Genomic DNA, 16550 nt, shown 5'->3' with positions numbered 1-16550 from the left:
CTTCTTATTTGCTCTTCATTATTCCCTGTGAAGGCATAAAAACTATGAAATTGCATTTGGAAACTGGATTAAGACAAATGGCTTCTCAGATTTTTTTTTTTACCTTAGCTCTTTCCAATTTTCTTCGCAAAGCATATAGTCACTATATAAAGAGTCTGTGTTTATTACATTAAATCTTCCTAAAAAGCGTGCCCTTGAGGTTTGATTTTAAGAATTAGTTTAGAAGATACAGAGTCAGGGTATACCTACTCACCGTGTTATGGTATTTGTCTCTAGGTATTTTATATGCCCACTTATTTTTATTATTTTATAGAGCAATGGAGTAAAAGGGAATGGAACACTGTTTTTCTTAAAGCAGTTTTTTTTCTCCTATCACCCTACTCTTTTTTCTCCAGGCAGAGTTTACTATAGTTGCATTTGAGCTATTGTGTTATTCCTCCAAAATTTTTTAAGTGAGATTTTCCTTTTTTATATTTTTTAAGATTATTTATTTATTTATTTGACAGAGCGATCACAAATAGGCAGAGAAGTGTGCGGGAGCAGAGGGGAGCAGGCTCCCTACTGAGCAGAGAGCCCGATGCGGGGCTCGATCCCAGGACCCTGAGATCATGAGCCGAAGGCAGAAGCTCAACCCACTGAGCCACCCAGGTGCCCCACTCCAAATATTTTTATCAGGAACTTGTAGATACACACACATGAGTCTCTATTAACCAGACTGCAAATCTGAAATAAGGAACTGTTTATTTGTTGTAACTCTGGCAACTAAGTCAAGGCCATGAACATTATCGGTCGAGTGAACCAGTCAGTCAGTCAGTCGGTCAGTGAGTCAGACACCTACTGTGTCCCTATCATTGTCTTAGACACAAGGGAAAATATCTAAGAATAGGATGTGGTCATGTTTGCTCTAATCGGGCCTAAAATTTAGCTGAGGGTTTCATCTCATGATGAAATAATAGTGGACTACAACTCAAAGAATAAAATAAATCTCCATGAGTCCATATTGATATAAGTAAATAATTGAATAAGTAAATTGATAGGGCAAAAGAATTCTCCTTATGGAAGAATTCCAATAAATAAACAAATAAATGAGAGGCATCATTAGAACCCATAGCTGTAGATGCCATAGGAAAGTTCCACTGATGAATGCTAGAGCTTGTGGGCTAAAGATTAAGGAGAAACAGCATATTTGTAGCATCGTAAAGTATCTCCCTCCAAAATACTTAGTAATTACAAAAAGAAGTAGGTAACTCCACCTGGAGAATCCTGACGGACTCGCCTTAACTGAGTAAGTTTTAGGGTCACCAATAATGCATACCAACATTGGGTGCCCCTTCATGGGAAATGCTGAGAAGGACACCACTGCTGTGGTGTCCTTCCCATTCCTGTGTCATCCCACTCTAATCCAGAGAAAACAGCCAACTCAAGTTGAAGAACATTCTAGAAAACGGTTGATGAGTACTCTTGGAACGTGTCATGGTCTTTTTTTTTTTTTTAGATTTTTATTTATTTGACAGAGATCACAAGTAGGGAGAGAGGCAGGCAGAGAGAGAGAGGAGGAAGCAGGCTCCCTGCCAAGCAGAGAGCCTGATGTGGGGCTCGATCCCAGGACCCTGGGATCATGACCTAAGCTGAAGGCAGAGGCCCTAACCCACTGAGCCACCCAGGCGCCCCAGAAAGTGTCATGGTCTTAAAGATAAGGATTGAGGGACTGCACAGATTGGAGGAGACAGGACGTGTACATGCCCTGCGAAAACCTAGATGGGCTCCTGAAACAGAACAAGGATGTGAGTGGAAAAACTGGTGAAATCCTAATAAATTCCATAATTTAGTTGGTAGTGTTGACCAGGCTTAATGTTCTAGTTTTGATCATTGTCCCATGATTATGTAAGACTTGAACATAAAGCCTGGTGCTGAGGATAAGATAACTCAGTACTATTTTTGCAACTGCCTATAAATCTAAAATTAACTTTATGAAAATCTACCTGAGGGCACAGTACCAGTCCCCAAGAAGCAATACATGACCGTATATAACCAAAAATTTTCAGTGGGTGAGACAGGTGTGTGTCAGTGAGTGTTGAGAGGAAGTGGATATGGCTGGGGGGCAAGGGGTCAGGACGAGATTCATAGGAGAAGCACCTTGAAAAGAGGTGTAGAGATGATGGGTGGTGCAAACAGGGATAGGTCTGGGGGCACCTGGGGGGCTTAGTTCGTTGAGCGTTCAACTCTTTATTTCTCCTCAGGTCATGATCTCAGGGTTGTGAGATCGAGCCCTATGTCAGACTCCATGCTCAGCGGGGAGTCTGCTTGAAGATTCTGTCCCTCTCCCTCTGCCCCTTACCCCCTCCCTATGTGCTCTCTCTCTCTTTCAAATAAATAAATATATTTTTTTAAAAAGGCAAAACAGGGATGGATCTAGGAGCAGGGGCAAAGGCTCAAGGGAGGGATGTAGGTCACCTGTGTGGGAAAAGTGGAGAGGCCGGCCGAGGGATGTGTGCATTGTTGCTGGAGATCAGCATGGAAGGAAGCTGGGCCCAAGGGGAGGACAGAGTAGAGGACCACTGAGATGTGGCATTGGAGTTTGAAGCTCATGGGGCAGGTGACATGGTTGCAAATTCTTGCTCGAGGAAGTGACACAGTGAGCTGGTACATATATAAAATTAGCAAAAGCATGTCTGGCTGGCTGGGACTCGGGGAAGATGAGGATAGGTGAGTTAGGAGTGAGAAAGGGGTAATGAGGCCTTACAGACACCACTGCCCAGCAATGGTCCGCCCCACTAAGTTTTTCAGCATTGCAGTGGCCAGTGAGCCCTTGGACTGCGTCTCCTTTGAGCTATTGGCAGACAAAGTTCCTAAGACAGCAGAGAATTTTCCTGCTCAGAGCATCGGGGAGAAAGGATTTGGTTATAAAGCTTCCTGTTTTCACAGGATTATTCCAGGTTCTCTGCACTGGGGTGGTGATGTCACTTGCCGTCATGGCCTGGGAGGCCAGTCCATCGGTGGAGAGAAAGTGGATGATGAGAATTTCATCCCAAAACACACGGGGCTTGGCGTCTTGTCCATGGCAGATGCTGGACCCAACACAAATGGTTCCAGGGTGTTCATCTGCCAAGACTGAGTGGTTGGATGGCAAGTGTGTGGTCTTTGGCAAGGTGAGCGAGGGCAGGAAGACTGGGTCCAGGAATGCAGCGCTTTGGGTCCAGGAGAGGCAGGACCAGCAAGAAGATCACCATTGCTGACTGTGGACAAATGTAAATCTGGCTTGCATGTTATCTTAGCCACCCGGCCATTCCTTCTGTCCTCAGGAGAGCCCCCCATCACCCCCAACTGCTCCAAACATCCTATAAGCTGTGTGTTCTCGCTAGGGTCCTGTGGATCCATATTTTCCTTAACTCCCCTCCAAGTGTCGCTGGACTGCAGAGTTCAGTAAACAGCATCAGACCTCTTCTCACAAGAGGCCCTAAGAAGCTATTCATCTGAGGCCTGGGGTGGGGCTGGAGGGTCAGGAAAAAGAAGCAGGAGCCTATCTAAAAGCACTGGGAGAGGTAGATTTGTAGAACTTGGTGGTGGATAGATGTGGGGCATGAAGAAGGAGTCAAAGATGATTCCGGGGTCAAGCTCACAGGACAGACAGGTGATGCAGGTGTCTGTAATTGAAATAATTCCATTAGCAGGTATTTGAGGATATACATGGAGGAATTATGTATTCTAGGCAAAGAAGGGGGATGAAAAAGCTGCCAGTGAAACACAAACAGGAAATCCTATGGCTTGAGCTGGGCCGAATGGCTTCATAAGTCACCAGCTCAGACCCATCTGCTGGGGAGGGGGTGGTGGTCCCTGTCCTCCAGGTGAAAAGAAGGGAGGGGATGTGAGGCGATTGCTGTCTTCCTAACAGCAGCCATGGACAGTGTTAGGGTTTTTTTTTTTTTTCAAGTTGACATTTCTCTCTGCTTAATAAAGATGTCAAGCCTGCTGTGCACTCTACTCACCAAAAACCCTATTAAATCACCATTCTGCTCGGAAAAACCCCACACGTACTCTTTGAACTCTGCCAAGATAGAGATCTCTGGGTCCCAACGGTCCCAGACACAAAGTTAAAATACCGTAAGAGCACAAGGCACTTCATAGAAGAAATAGAAAATTAAGGTGGGGCGCTGAAGGGTTAGGCTCCCGAGCTTTCGGCACTGTGTCTTCTGGACGTGTTTTATATAATGATGCCCATCAGGCAGACCCTTCGTTAATGTTCTTCCGGACAGATTCGGCCTGTGTTCTTCTCTTGGGCTTGTCCCTTCTCTCTGTTACTTAGTAAAGGGTTTCTGTATCCTTCATTCTTTTGTTTTCATCATTTATTTCACAATTTTCCACTTAAGCCTCAAAGATGACTATATATATATATGTGTATATATATATATACACGTCCATAAATGTATGTGTGTATATATATATGTGTGTATATATATGTGTGTGTGTGTATATGTGTGTGTGTGCATATATATATATACATATATATATATATTTTTTTTAAATCTCTGCACAAGCTGGTAGCCTTCCCATCAGCAGCTATGAGCTGTTACCACACAGTCAGAATCAGTCTTGGGGCTTGGCTAACATTAGGCTTGGGGCCGAAGAGTGGGTGTCTTCACTTCGTACTCCCTTGGACTTACGCATTTGATTATGGCTGGTAGTAACCGGATTTACGTATTAACGGCCTTTGCAGTTTATTTCCATTCCTCTCCCAGTCAACATTTTTTTAGAGTTATGTTTCTTAAACATTGAGTTCTTACCCCCCCGCTTTTTAATATCAGTCAATGGTTAGACGAAAAGAGACAATAAACAGACATTTGATTGAGAATAGGAAGCTGAAGAGCAAGTCAGCCCCTTTTGGGGTTACCTAGACGTGGAAATCGCTCGGTATTCTTACAGGCGTGCAATTGTGGTGGTTCTGATTCTGGTGCAGAATGACGCATTGCGTATCACTTTGGCAGCATGTAAACGTCAGCTCCAAACATCTTCTTTTTTTTTTTTTTAAAGATTTTTATTTATTTATTTATTTATTTGACAGAGAGAGAGAGATCACAAGCAGGCAGAGAGGCAGGCAGAGAGAGAGGAGGAAGCAGGCTCCCCGCGGAGCAGAGAGCCCGACGCGGGGCTCGATCCCAGGACCCTGAGATCATGACCCGAGCCGAAGGCAGTGGCCCAATCCACTGAGCCACCCAGGCGCCCAAACATCTTCTTAATGATGAGAGCACTCTATGAACTACGAATTGCCTACGGTGTTACTTAAAACGTGGTTTAAATGACAGTGTGTTTCACAATACGAACAGGTGTTTTGTGTAGAATTAAAAAGAAATGATGTCTTTTGTAGAGTGACACTCTGTGGGGTGACCACGAGGTCCCCTCTATGTTCAGACTGGCAGGGTGACGAGTCTTTGTATGGTCTTTGTGTGGACGTCAGTATTTGTTTCATAGGGAATATAGTTCTACATTTTAATCAGAGTCAGTGCTTCCAGATAAAGGTGCTTCTTTGGTCCACTGGTTCTTCCCACAGAGCCGTATACACCAGGCGGCGCCGTATCAGAGTGCCCGATGCGTCCGAGTAGAGTGCATTCGCTACGGTGGCTGTCCGCTTTTCCTTTAGTGGCAGAAGTCGGTGTCATTTGCTGAATTTAGGGAACGATTTGGGACTTAATCTCAGAAGGTTGTAAGGTGAACATATAGGGTAATTCTTTTTTTTTTTTCAAGAGAGAGGGCATGAGTGAGGAGGGGAGGGGCAGAGGGAGAGAGAATCCCAAGCAGGTTCCATGCCCCGTGTGGAGCCCAAGGCAGGGCTCGATCTCACAATCCTGAGATCATGACCTGATTTGAAATCAAGAAAGAGTCCAAGGCTTAACTGACTGAGTCACCCAGATGCCCCTTACAGGTCAATTCTTTAATTTTTCAGGATGCCGCATGGGAAGTGAATGGTCACTTAGCTTAGCGGACCTTTCAGAAATGCAACAAAGGGGAGAGAGGAGAGTACCAGAAAAATTGCCACGGAAGAAGCAAGGATAGAGAGCCAAGTCTTAGGAATGAACAAAATCGAAGTTCTGTCTTTACTGAGAGCTTGTCCTATACCCTGTAACCTTCAATAATGTAATAAGGGGGATACGTTCCGAGTAAAAGGTGGGTGTGGTCACGGATCCCTTCCCTTCTTTACTGTCATCTTTTCTTCCCACGCTTCTCTTCTCGCCTTCCCCGTGAAAGTAAACCGAGTGAGTAAGAATGAAGTGAGCGAGCTGTTTTAACAGCATTTCACGTGATGTCACTTCTGTGAAATTTGTCATAACGTGAATATGATCCTAGTTTTCTTATCCAGTACACATACTTTTGTGACCCTCACCTACTTAGGAAATCTTCAGATAGTCAAAAGAAGACTTCTCAAGGAGAAGAGTGACCAGCAGAACGATTCTATACTTGTCCCAGTAGATGACACCCTGAGATGCCCGGAGCCCCGATGGCTCGGCAGGACACTGACAGTAAGGGTAATAATGTAATGAGTTCGCTTACCCAGTTCCCCAAGTAGATTAAAGGGAATAAGGGGGCTTTTTAGTGTTAACTGTATTGACCATGGTGGAGAACGTGGAAAAACTAGAAGCATTATAAAATCTCAGTGGTGTGGGGCCATTCTTTTTTTTTAAAAAGATTTTATTTATTTATTTGACAGAGAAAGAGAGAGCATAAGCAGGGGGAGTGCAGGCAAAGGGAGAAGGAGAAGCAGGCTTCGCACTGAGCAGGGAGCCCCATGCGGGGCTTGATCCCAGGACCCTGGGATCATGACCCGATCTGAAGGCAGAGGTTTAACCGATTGAGCCACCCAGGGGCCTGGGGCCATCCATTGTAAGAGACCAACCAACCTAGTGGATTATTCGGGGGTAGGTGAACATAAAGGACCTTTTCCCAAGATGCAACAAAGAGAAAAGCACAGAAAGTGAGAATGGTGCATGAAGAATGCCCACTGGTGAGAGTTAACTTCCAGGATTCACAGTTGGGGTGAACGTATCCACGTGGTGGAGACCCTCAGACCCAGAGTCCTTACAGCTCGGGGCTCAGTCTTTCCCTAAGATCACTGGGACACCTGAAGTTTCTTCTGCAGCAGTTGCGGGAAAGAGAGAATGAGAGATCTCACTGGAGATTTAATATGGAAGAGGTGTATCTCACTCTCTTTCACGTTCCCTTGGCCAGATTTAGCCAAATGGACACACGTAACAGCCGGGAAAGGCGGGGAATGCCAACCTTTATGCCTTGGGAGGATAAGAAGGCCGGTGTGGGGAACACTAACCAGCCTCTGCTGGGTACTGGCAGGTACTGGTACCTTCTTGAGCCTGATGTCATCCTTCAGCTCCATCCCAGCTGCACTTGGGGGCTCCCCTGGGGGATACCCGGTTCTTGGCAGAACAGCACAGCTCCGTCCTCGGAAAATCAGGAGCCCACTGAGTCAGCGTGTCAGGACTCCTCATTCTTCAGACCATCTTCCTCTGAACACCCATTCCCTGATGTTCTCTTCAGTGGGAAAGAGGACAAGCAATTGTGTGTGGCTCCACATGGAAAGGCAGGGACCTTTCTAAATACGGCTCCTAGGGGAGGGCACCCCCCCCCCCCATTCTTCCAACTGCACTTCCAGGGTCCTGTTCCTGTTAACATAGCTAAATTCCAAAAGAATTTCTGAGATTATCCCAGTCCTTCCAACTGTCTCGTTATCCATGTTCTGTACTGAGGGTCTGGTTTCCCCTCATCACACTCTCTGGAGATGGTATCTCCCACCAAACTCTGAAGCAAGCGTTTACTGAACTGAACTCTCTCTGTAAGCTCTTGTCAGTCATCTGAGCACAAGAAGGGGAGTGTGGGGGATGGGGGAGGGTCAACTATATAAAATTATTTGGGTGCTTTGTTCCATGGGTTGGGATGAAGTATTTAGATAGAGGGGTTCGATTGAAAGTGGGTCTGGAAGTCCATCAAGAGAGGCAGGTGGATGCCAGAAGAAAACTTTGAAAGGTCCAGGTGAGGAAGGAGAAACCTTCTCCTCCCTCCCCGCAAACTCCTCTTGATTTCTAGACCTGTTGTTTCCTGCTTAGCATAGGGACGACTTACTTGAGAGCTGTCAGTACGAGAATTTGTCAACATTATGGGCTTAATAGCTCGTTTGCCTTCCTACAAAACAAAGCACTATTTATAAACTTTGTTTCTCTGAGAAAATGGGTTTGGAGTTCCAACTGACTGACTTACAAATGAACTTTGCGTGCACAGATCATTCATAAATTGAGGACTGCCTGTACTGGGCTTGTAACCCAGAGATAACATTTATCTGTGCTTTATCAGTATGGGCTTGTCAAGTTAACTTATGTTTACTCTTTTCTGCATTCATTTTGATGATAGCCCTGCTCTTAAAATTTAATACTGTCTTTATGTTTGGAGAAACATTTCCTTTGGAGGTGCCTCAAATATTCTCGTGAATTGGGAGAGTGATTTTATTTTATCTACCCATTTATCTTCAATACGATTCATGGCTATGAAAATCTTTTCTGCAGCGAGTCTATAAATTGAGGAAAAATTGAGAACCATTTAGAGAAAGTGGGGGGAAAAGTTCTTTGCTCATATTACCCCAGTTTGTCAGATATCTTGCAATATAATTACTGTGTTGGTTTGTAAAGGTTAAAGAACATTGAAGTTTATAATTCTCTTTTGTGTATGTGTTCTGCACATACAAGGGGAAAAAAATCCAACACATCAAAGCATAATGCCTTGTTAACATAAAAGTTCTGAACAGTTTATAGTTTGTCGACACAGAGACGTAATTCATGGATTTTACATTTGCTTTTACAAATATCTGATGAACCCAGTTATTTGCTCCAAGGAGCCAGTTTGCAGATTACAAACCTTGTTTATCTCAAGTCTGTTTACAGGTGTAATGCCTGCACAGAACTATTCTTGCTGGCCTCATATGGTAAAGCAAAAAGGTGGAAGCCTGGTCTTAGAGCTGCTCCTTCTTAGGGAACTTAGTATCCATATACAAGTGAAAAATTCTGCTGTGAGCAGAGCAGCTGACAGAATATGATCACAAATGTTACTGATGCTGTTCTGTTAAGAAGCAGAAATAGAATGCCTAGGATGGTGCAAGCTTGTCACAGTTAGATTGTCAGGGCGATGTGCTGCTGCATTGAAAAGAATACTTTGTTCCCCCCTCACACAGGCACCCCTGCAATGGTAAGAAACTGCTTCAGCTGTTACTCTGATTTGCACTTGAGGCTCAGATGCTGATGCTAGTGTAGTTGAAATTTAGTGACTAGCAGTCATGTTTAATGGTCTTGCCCTCGTGTGGCCCTTGCTGGAAACATTTCCTTTTAGTTTCAAGTTTATGTATTTTGTTGTATCTTTTGCTGGTTCTTCTTTACCGTCAAGTCTACTGGAACAATTATGATGTCATGATCTTTCTGCCCTCCCCAGTCTGCAGTCACTTTCTCCCAAATTGTCCTCATAGATTTCAGGCACCTTTGTGTTAAGTGATCAGTAATTGACTAATACTTTTGAAAGGGTTTAACAGAAATTGAACTGCAGAGCTATGGTTTAGTACAAAGAACCCTACATGGGTGTGAAAGAAAGCCCTTTTGAGCTGTAGATTACTATAGAAAAGTCAGGCATTATAATTAAATACTGTCAGGTTATTACTGAGCATTGACTGTCAAAACGTATAAAAGGCAACTTATATTTTCCCCATAAGTACACTGCTTATAATGTTCCAAGTGGAGCTCGAAGTTATTCCAATACAGCAAGGGAGTGGTTGGTGGAATCCAGAGTCTTAAAATGCCAACAATAGTCGTTAATGAAGGAAGAACTCTTGAAGCTACCTCCTTAAGACCCCACAAGAAACATGGTATCATTTGAATTTTTCAACCTTAGCCAAATGGAAGCAGAATAAGGTTTGTCCTTCTTATATCTGGATGCAACCAAAAACAAACAAACAAACAAAAGAAAAACAAACTAGGAAATGCTGAATGTAGAATAGAAATCGTTAAGTTTAATGGATTTCTGTTTTATGAACAGCTTGAGCTTACAGCTTTCTGGATATCTGGAGATCCATGAAAGCTTTGCTGTTATTATTCAATTTAAATCTTATATAATCTGCTCTTAACTTCAAATGTCATGAAAAATCTTTTTTCTCGGGGCACCTGTGTGGCTCAGTGGGTTAAAGCCTCAGACTTCGTCTCAGGTCATGATCTCAGGGTCCTGGGATTGAGCCCTGCATCGGGCTCTCTGCTCAGTAGGGAGTCTGCTTCCCCCCACACCCCCCGCCTGCCTCTCTGCCTACTTTTGATCTCCGTTAAATAAATAAATAAAATCTTTAAAAAAAAATCCTTTTTCTCCCTTCGCGGAGACCTCCTCCGCCCCACCCCCTGCCATGCCCTGCCAGCTCGAGTCTTGTAGGTTTCAGCACTGATAGTATTTGGATTCATTTGTAGATTATACATACCAAATGGGGTTGGCACCTCTTCGTGAAAATTGGGCCCAGTGGGCTACTTACAGTCACTGAATGTACTTGTCTCCATGGAAGTTTATGTATTGCAGCTGACATGCCACTGACCAGAGTAACCTGTCATAAAACATGGACTTCATCATCTGTTCCATGCCTTCGGTCCTGAACCTTGAAGCTGAAACACATGAAGAGACTTTATTGACATTTATTTTATTTTTTTTAAAAACTTTATTTATTTATTTATTTGACAGACAGAGATCACAAGTAGGCAGAGAGGCAAGCAGAGAGAGAGGGGGAAGCAGGCTCCCCACGGAGCAGAGAGCCCGAAGCGGGGCTTGATCCCAGGACCCTGGGATCATGATGAGTGGAAGGCAGAGGCTTTAACCCACTAAGCCCCCCAGGTGCCCCAACTTTGTTGACATTTAAAGAGACCCGATTAACTCTATGGAGTAAAATGGTTTTCGTGGAAGTCTCTGAGAAATACTTTTGTGTTCGATTCCTGGAATGTTCGAAGACTACGGCCAGGTGTGCTTTTTGGAGTCAAAAGCCAGCATTACCCAGAGGCCTTTCAGAGCCGTGCAGACATACTCTTTGCTGTTGTATTTTGTTATTGTGATGATGAGGATTGCAAATGAATAAATGGGGATTCTGATTTTTTGACCGAAGTATTCCCTTAAAAACACTGCTGACTTTTGTGAAAAACGTTGATTTCCTGGAACCGATAATACCAGGGCTTGCTTTGTGTAGGCAGAATTATTGGCGTGTTTATCAGATACATCAAACATCAAATGGGCCATGGGGAGTGGTTTTTCAATACTTTATCCTTGCAATTTGTTCCCTAAAGAAAATCATGTTGCCTATTAACTGGAGTGGTCTGGAGAAAGCATTGCTTTTAGGACCCCCGTCCTTGTGATGTGGAGAAGCCTAAAACCAATGCTCCCGCACGCACCCCCCCCGGTATTTTTTCATAAGCTCGAAACTAGGTATGAAAAGGGCTGTCCACTGAAAGCTTTTGCCTGAGAAGATCAACCAGAGATTGATTTATAACCACTGTGCTCGTGGGGAAACCAAACGCAGTAGCCAGGATTGAAAGAAGCAGCTAGAAGAAAAAGCAAAATGACCTCCCCGGCGCCCACCTGACAATGTCCCCAGAGGACGAGGATCGATGTCTTCTGATATTCACGGTTAAAGAAATTGATGGAATTCCGCATTGCATATACTCTGCTGTCAAGAGCTCTCACTCAGGCAAGACAAATGCTCTTTATCCAGGAGGTGGGAAGCAGGAGGCGTTAAGAGCTGTATAGCTAAGTTTTTTTTTTTTTTTTAAACATACAATCTTTCATTGTTGCTATGTTCGCAGAGTTGGGCATCTGTCATCACCCCACAAAGAAACTCCCGGTGCATTAGCCGTCACTTCCCATCTCCCCCAGCCCCTTCCCCCCAGCTCCTGGCAACCACTAGTCTGTTTTCTCTGTCTGCAGATTTGCCTGTTCTCGACAGGTCACGTAGATAGAATCAGGCAGTATGTGGACTCTCGTGTTTGGCTCTGGCACTTAACATAATATTTCCAAGCTCCCTGCCCCCGGGAGCGCGCACGCCACGGTGATTCCTTGCTAGGACTGAATTCTGCTCCGTTCTGTGGAGGTGCTCCATTCTGCTGACCCCCTTGCGAGCTGACGGCCATTGACCGCTGCTCCTTCTTGGCTCTCCTGAGTCATGCAGCCACAAACGTTCCCAGACAAGCTTCTGGGTGGGCATGTTTTCGTTTCTCAATGTAGCAGACGTGTAGACATTTATAAGTGAAGGTAGTAAATGACCCCTGCCCCCCCCCCTGCTGTCATTTGTTTGTTTCACTGTTCTCTCTTCTAACCTATCTCACTCTCCTAATAATGATTTTCCTTAAGCAGGTGGTTGTTAGAAGAGTAAGAACCTCAATGAATTTTTCACCACTCCCAGCCACCAGACTCTCTCCTACACACCGGATGTGTGTCCCAGCATTTCTCAGACAGCTTCAGTTTCCAGACGCCTGGGGTGGGGTGTAGATGGGCCTCTCCAAGCCTGAGTGATGGAGCCGGGAAGTGGGAGGAGCTGGGATTAGGACCCACGTCTATTTCACTCCTCATCACAGTGCTGTCTGCTGCCTTCCCTGTCCTAAGATTAACCCACCTGTTCAGGCTCCTGTTCCCCTCTCAGAGAACTCGCTTTCTGTACTTGAGCCTCCCCTCCATCTGATTTCGTTGGGAAAACTAAGAAATGTGGCTCAGGACGCTTTCTCATACGCCCGAGGACTGGAGCAGGCATCTGTATTCCCCTGGATAAAGTGATCATTTCCTTCTCTGTTTGAGTGGGGGGCTCCGTCCAGCCCAACCCTTCTTAGACTCTGCCCTGACACTCTGTCTCCTCACCTGAACCTCACCTCCTTCATGCCAGACCCACACATCCTGCCACCGCTACGGCCTGTTTATCCACTCAAGCCGACCCTGCTTTACCCCTGTCCACATCCAAAAACCTCAAACTCTGGGACGCCCTTCTCTGGGCACAGCTTGGGGTCCCCTGCTTTTTCCTCCCAACTGCTGCCCCTCCTGCCCACTCTCTTCGAAACTTACCACCACTCCTGCTTTCTGCCGAGGAATAGTTAGTTACTCCTCTTGCTTTCAGAAACTCTTGAGACGTAAGTCCTTCACCTGTCTCTTCTCATCCGTTCTGTGCGTTGCCCCAGCCCCGTGGCCTCAGACGTAGCAGTGGGGCTGACCTCCGGGATCAGATACACTGCGCACCAGACAATACGAGCCATCAGGAATTCAGAGGAGTCTTTCAGAGGCCAGTTGGGTAGGAAGCCTGAGTTTTTATAAGATGTTTCTTGATATTCTTTTGATTTTTCATTTCTGGGAGTTTCTCTAAGCTATGCACAAGCCTATTAGCTGCTCATTCCCTCCTTCATGAACGCAGACAGGAACGCGAAAGGGTCATTTTTCTCATCTATAGGACAGGAGGTTGAAATTTGCGGCTAAAACAAAGTTACACATTACCTGTGAATTTCAGCCACCTCTGCCCTCCAGCCTGCCAGGTGGACAATGGAAAAAAGGCCTCTAATGGCTGAGAAGGTCATAAATGGGGAAAAGTAGGAGAGATGTGTGTCTTCAAGGGATTCCAAAACGTTCCACTTGACAGAAGAGGTGAGGACAAATGGATTTTCTACAGTCTCTGGGAGAGGGTTAGAATGAACAGTTTTGTTTGAGTCTGAAAGTGCTTGCTTTTGCTGACTGGTCTGTTCTGCCTGAGCGCCAAGGGCTCCTTCATAGGGTAATCAGAAAGGAGCCAGGCGGGTACAGATTGGTCTCCATCCTCCTGTCCTTACCCCCTTACACACACACCACCCCCTTAGAATAAGTGCATTAAATTGGTCTTCATCCTCCTGTCCTTACCCTCCCCCCATACACCACCCCCTTAGAACAAGTGCATTAAGGGAATGTATGATGAATTCATTACAGTGTTTATCAGGATGTTTTTATCGCTCTTTTGTTCTAAATTTAAGTGATGGCCAATGAGAGACTTAATAATTCAGTTAGTAGCAATAGGCAAGTCTTGGAAATAGGCAAAATCGGATTTTCTGGTGTCCCGAGGATAGATCTAAACAAACCTCCCGAGTTGGGACATGTCCAGCTGTTGCTTTGGTCGTATTTGAGTGAATTATGAAGGTGGAATTATTCCCCTAGGCGTGGAGAGTAGCCCTGCCCACTGTGGGCATGTGGGTGTGCGTGGGGAGAAGGCGAGCTCACCAAAGCCCCACGCATCGGAAGCTTCACTGAATGCATCTGTTTTGCAAAAGACAAGTCAGCCTCCTGGATGGTCACTGGATGGTGAGGGGTCTTCTTTAATTATTAGTTTTTTTCTGAAATATAACTATATTAAAAATAAACCCCAAACCTCTGGCACATTCGATCCCATATTTTGTTTATTTTGTATATCAGTGTCCTTGCCATACTTGTTTTCTTTCTTTTAACTAAGAGAATTAACTAATTTCTTTTAAATCCCTAGAAGTATAAAAGGTGCCCTATAAATGTCCAAGGAAAAATAAGTTTCTTAGTTCTGCTCCCCAGTCCTCAAATTCACTCCTAGAGGCAGGCTCCATTACTGTTTTCTTTCCTTAGCATTCACGTAGCCTGAAATACCTTTCAGGATATTTTACAACTACATAAGCAAAAATATGTTTGTTAAAAAAAAAAAAAAGAAACCATGTTTACACCATGCAAACTGTTCTTTACTTTTTTTTGGGGGGGGGGTGTAACCTAACCGTGCATCCTGGAAGGTCTTTCCTCTTTTTAGTATCTAAATAGTATTCAGTTGTATGATTTTGCTACACTCTGTTCCGGTCCCACATTGATGGACTTTCGCTTGTTTGCAATTATTTGCTACTATGAACAATGCTTGGGTGAATTACTTTCTATAAATAGCATTTTATATGTCAGCAAGGATCTCTGGAGGAGAAATTACTCAAGTGGAATTGTTGGATCAAAAGGAATGTGCAGTTTTAATTTTGATAAACCTTGCCAAATTGCCCTCCAATTTGGCATCTGCACTAATGTAGGCTCCCACCAGCACTGCGTGAGTGCGCCTTTTCTCCACAGACAGTGTTATTAAACTTCATGGTCTGTGCCAATCGAAGAGGTGAAAAAATACTGTCTTTGAGTAGCTTTCATGTGAGTTCGCTCATTACGGTGATGATTGAATATGTTTTCACATGTTTAAGAGCCATTCCTGTTTGTTTTTCTGAGAATTGCATGCTGACATTCATTGCCCCTGTTTTCCGGGGTTTTTGGTCTTTCCAGCGAATTGATTTTTAGGAGCGCTTAGTAGTTCAAGCGAATTCATCCTTTTGTCTTGTACTTTTTAATTTTCCCATTTATTTTTTGACCTATTTTCTTTATGCAGGATTTGTTTTTAAAATGATGTAGTCTTATCAGGTTTTGTTTTCTGGCTTTCTGCTTTTTTTTTTTTTTTTAAGATTTTTATTTATTTATTTGACAGAGAGAGAGAGAGCCCAAGTAGGCAGAGAGAGGGGGAGAAGCAGGCTCTCCACTGAGCAGGAAGCCTGATGTGGGACTTGATCCCAGGACCCTGGGATCATGACCTGAGTTGAAGGCAGCCGCTTAACCAACTGAGCCACCCAGGCACCCTCTGCTTTTTGATATGCATAGGCCTTCTCCAGTCAAACATTATGTAAAAAAATGGTCTCATAGGTTTGCTTAGTGTTTTTTAAATCATAGCTTTATGGAGCTAGAACCCACATACCATAAAATGCACTCTTTTAATGTGTACTGTTCAGTGGTTTTAGTGCATTTACAGAGTTGGGCAACCATCACCACAATCTAATTTCAGAAAATTTTCATTACACCCAAAAGAAACCCCATATGCATTAGCTGACAACTCCCCATTCCGCACCCCCAGCCCCCAGTAACCACTAATCTGCTTTCGTTATGGATTGGCCTCTTCTGGACACTTCTATGAGTGGAGTTATATAATTTTAGTCTTCTGTGACGGGCTGCTTCTACTCAGCATCATGTTTTCAAGGTTCTTTCTAGTATTTTTGTATTTTCGGTTTTTGCCTTTAAATCTTTGGTCACTCTGGAATTTATTGTAGTGTAGGTTGGGAACTAGGGATCTGATTCGACTTTTTCCAGGTGGCCATCTAAGTGTTCAAGGTTCCTTCTCTCATTATCGTGCACTGAATTCAGTATGCGTTTGAGTTTAGGTATTTGTCTTATTGATCTTACTTGCTGTTCCTGTACCAGGGCCCACTGATGTAGTTTCTGGAGCTTCATAATAAGTATTTCTGTTACCTGCTCTACTAGTCTTTCCTTATTGCTTTTTGCGTCATTTCTCTGGATATCCTTTCCTATGTATTTTTCCATATGAACTTCAGAGTTAACTTCCTCATGGCATATTTTGACGTTGTGTTAAGTTTATAGATTTATTTGGGGTAGAATTACTGTCTTTCTTGATAGTGACTTCCTGTTTAAGAACAGGTAGAGCTTTCCAGATGTTC

At 44.2% G+C, this 16550-nt stretch overlaps 1 protein-coding gene and 1 pseudogene across 7 annotated transcripts in view; both read left to right on the top strand.

The window, feature by feature from the left end:
- Positions 1 to 16550, top strand: part of ATXN1 (ataxin 1) — a 394638-nt gene that overhangs the window by 162380 nt on the left and 215708 nt on the right. The window lies entirely within an intron of this gene.
- Positions 2505 to 3252, top strand: LOC123941457 (annotated as a pseudogene).

The sequence above is a fragment of the Meles meles genome, chromosome 5 (assembly GCF_922984935.1).
Source record: "Meles meles chromosome 5, mMelMel3.1 paternal haplotype, whole genome shotgun sequence".
NCBI lineage: Eukaryota > Metazoa > Chordata > Mammalia > Carnivora > Mustelidae > Meles > Meles meles.
Note: the sequence above shows the minus strand (reverse complement) of the source record. Positions and strands in the feature narration are given on the sequence as shown.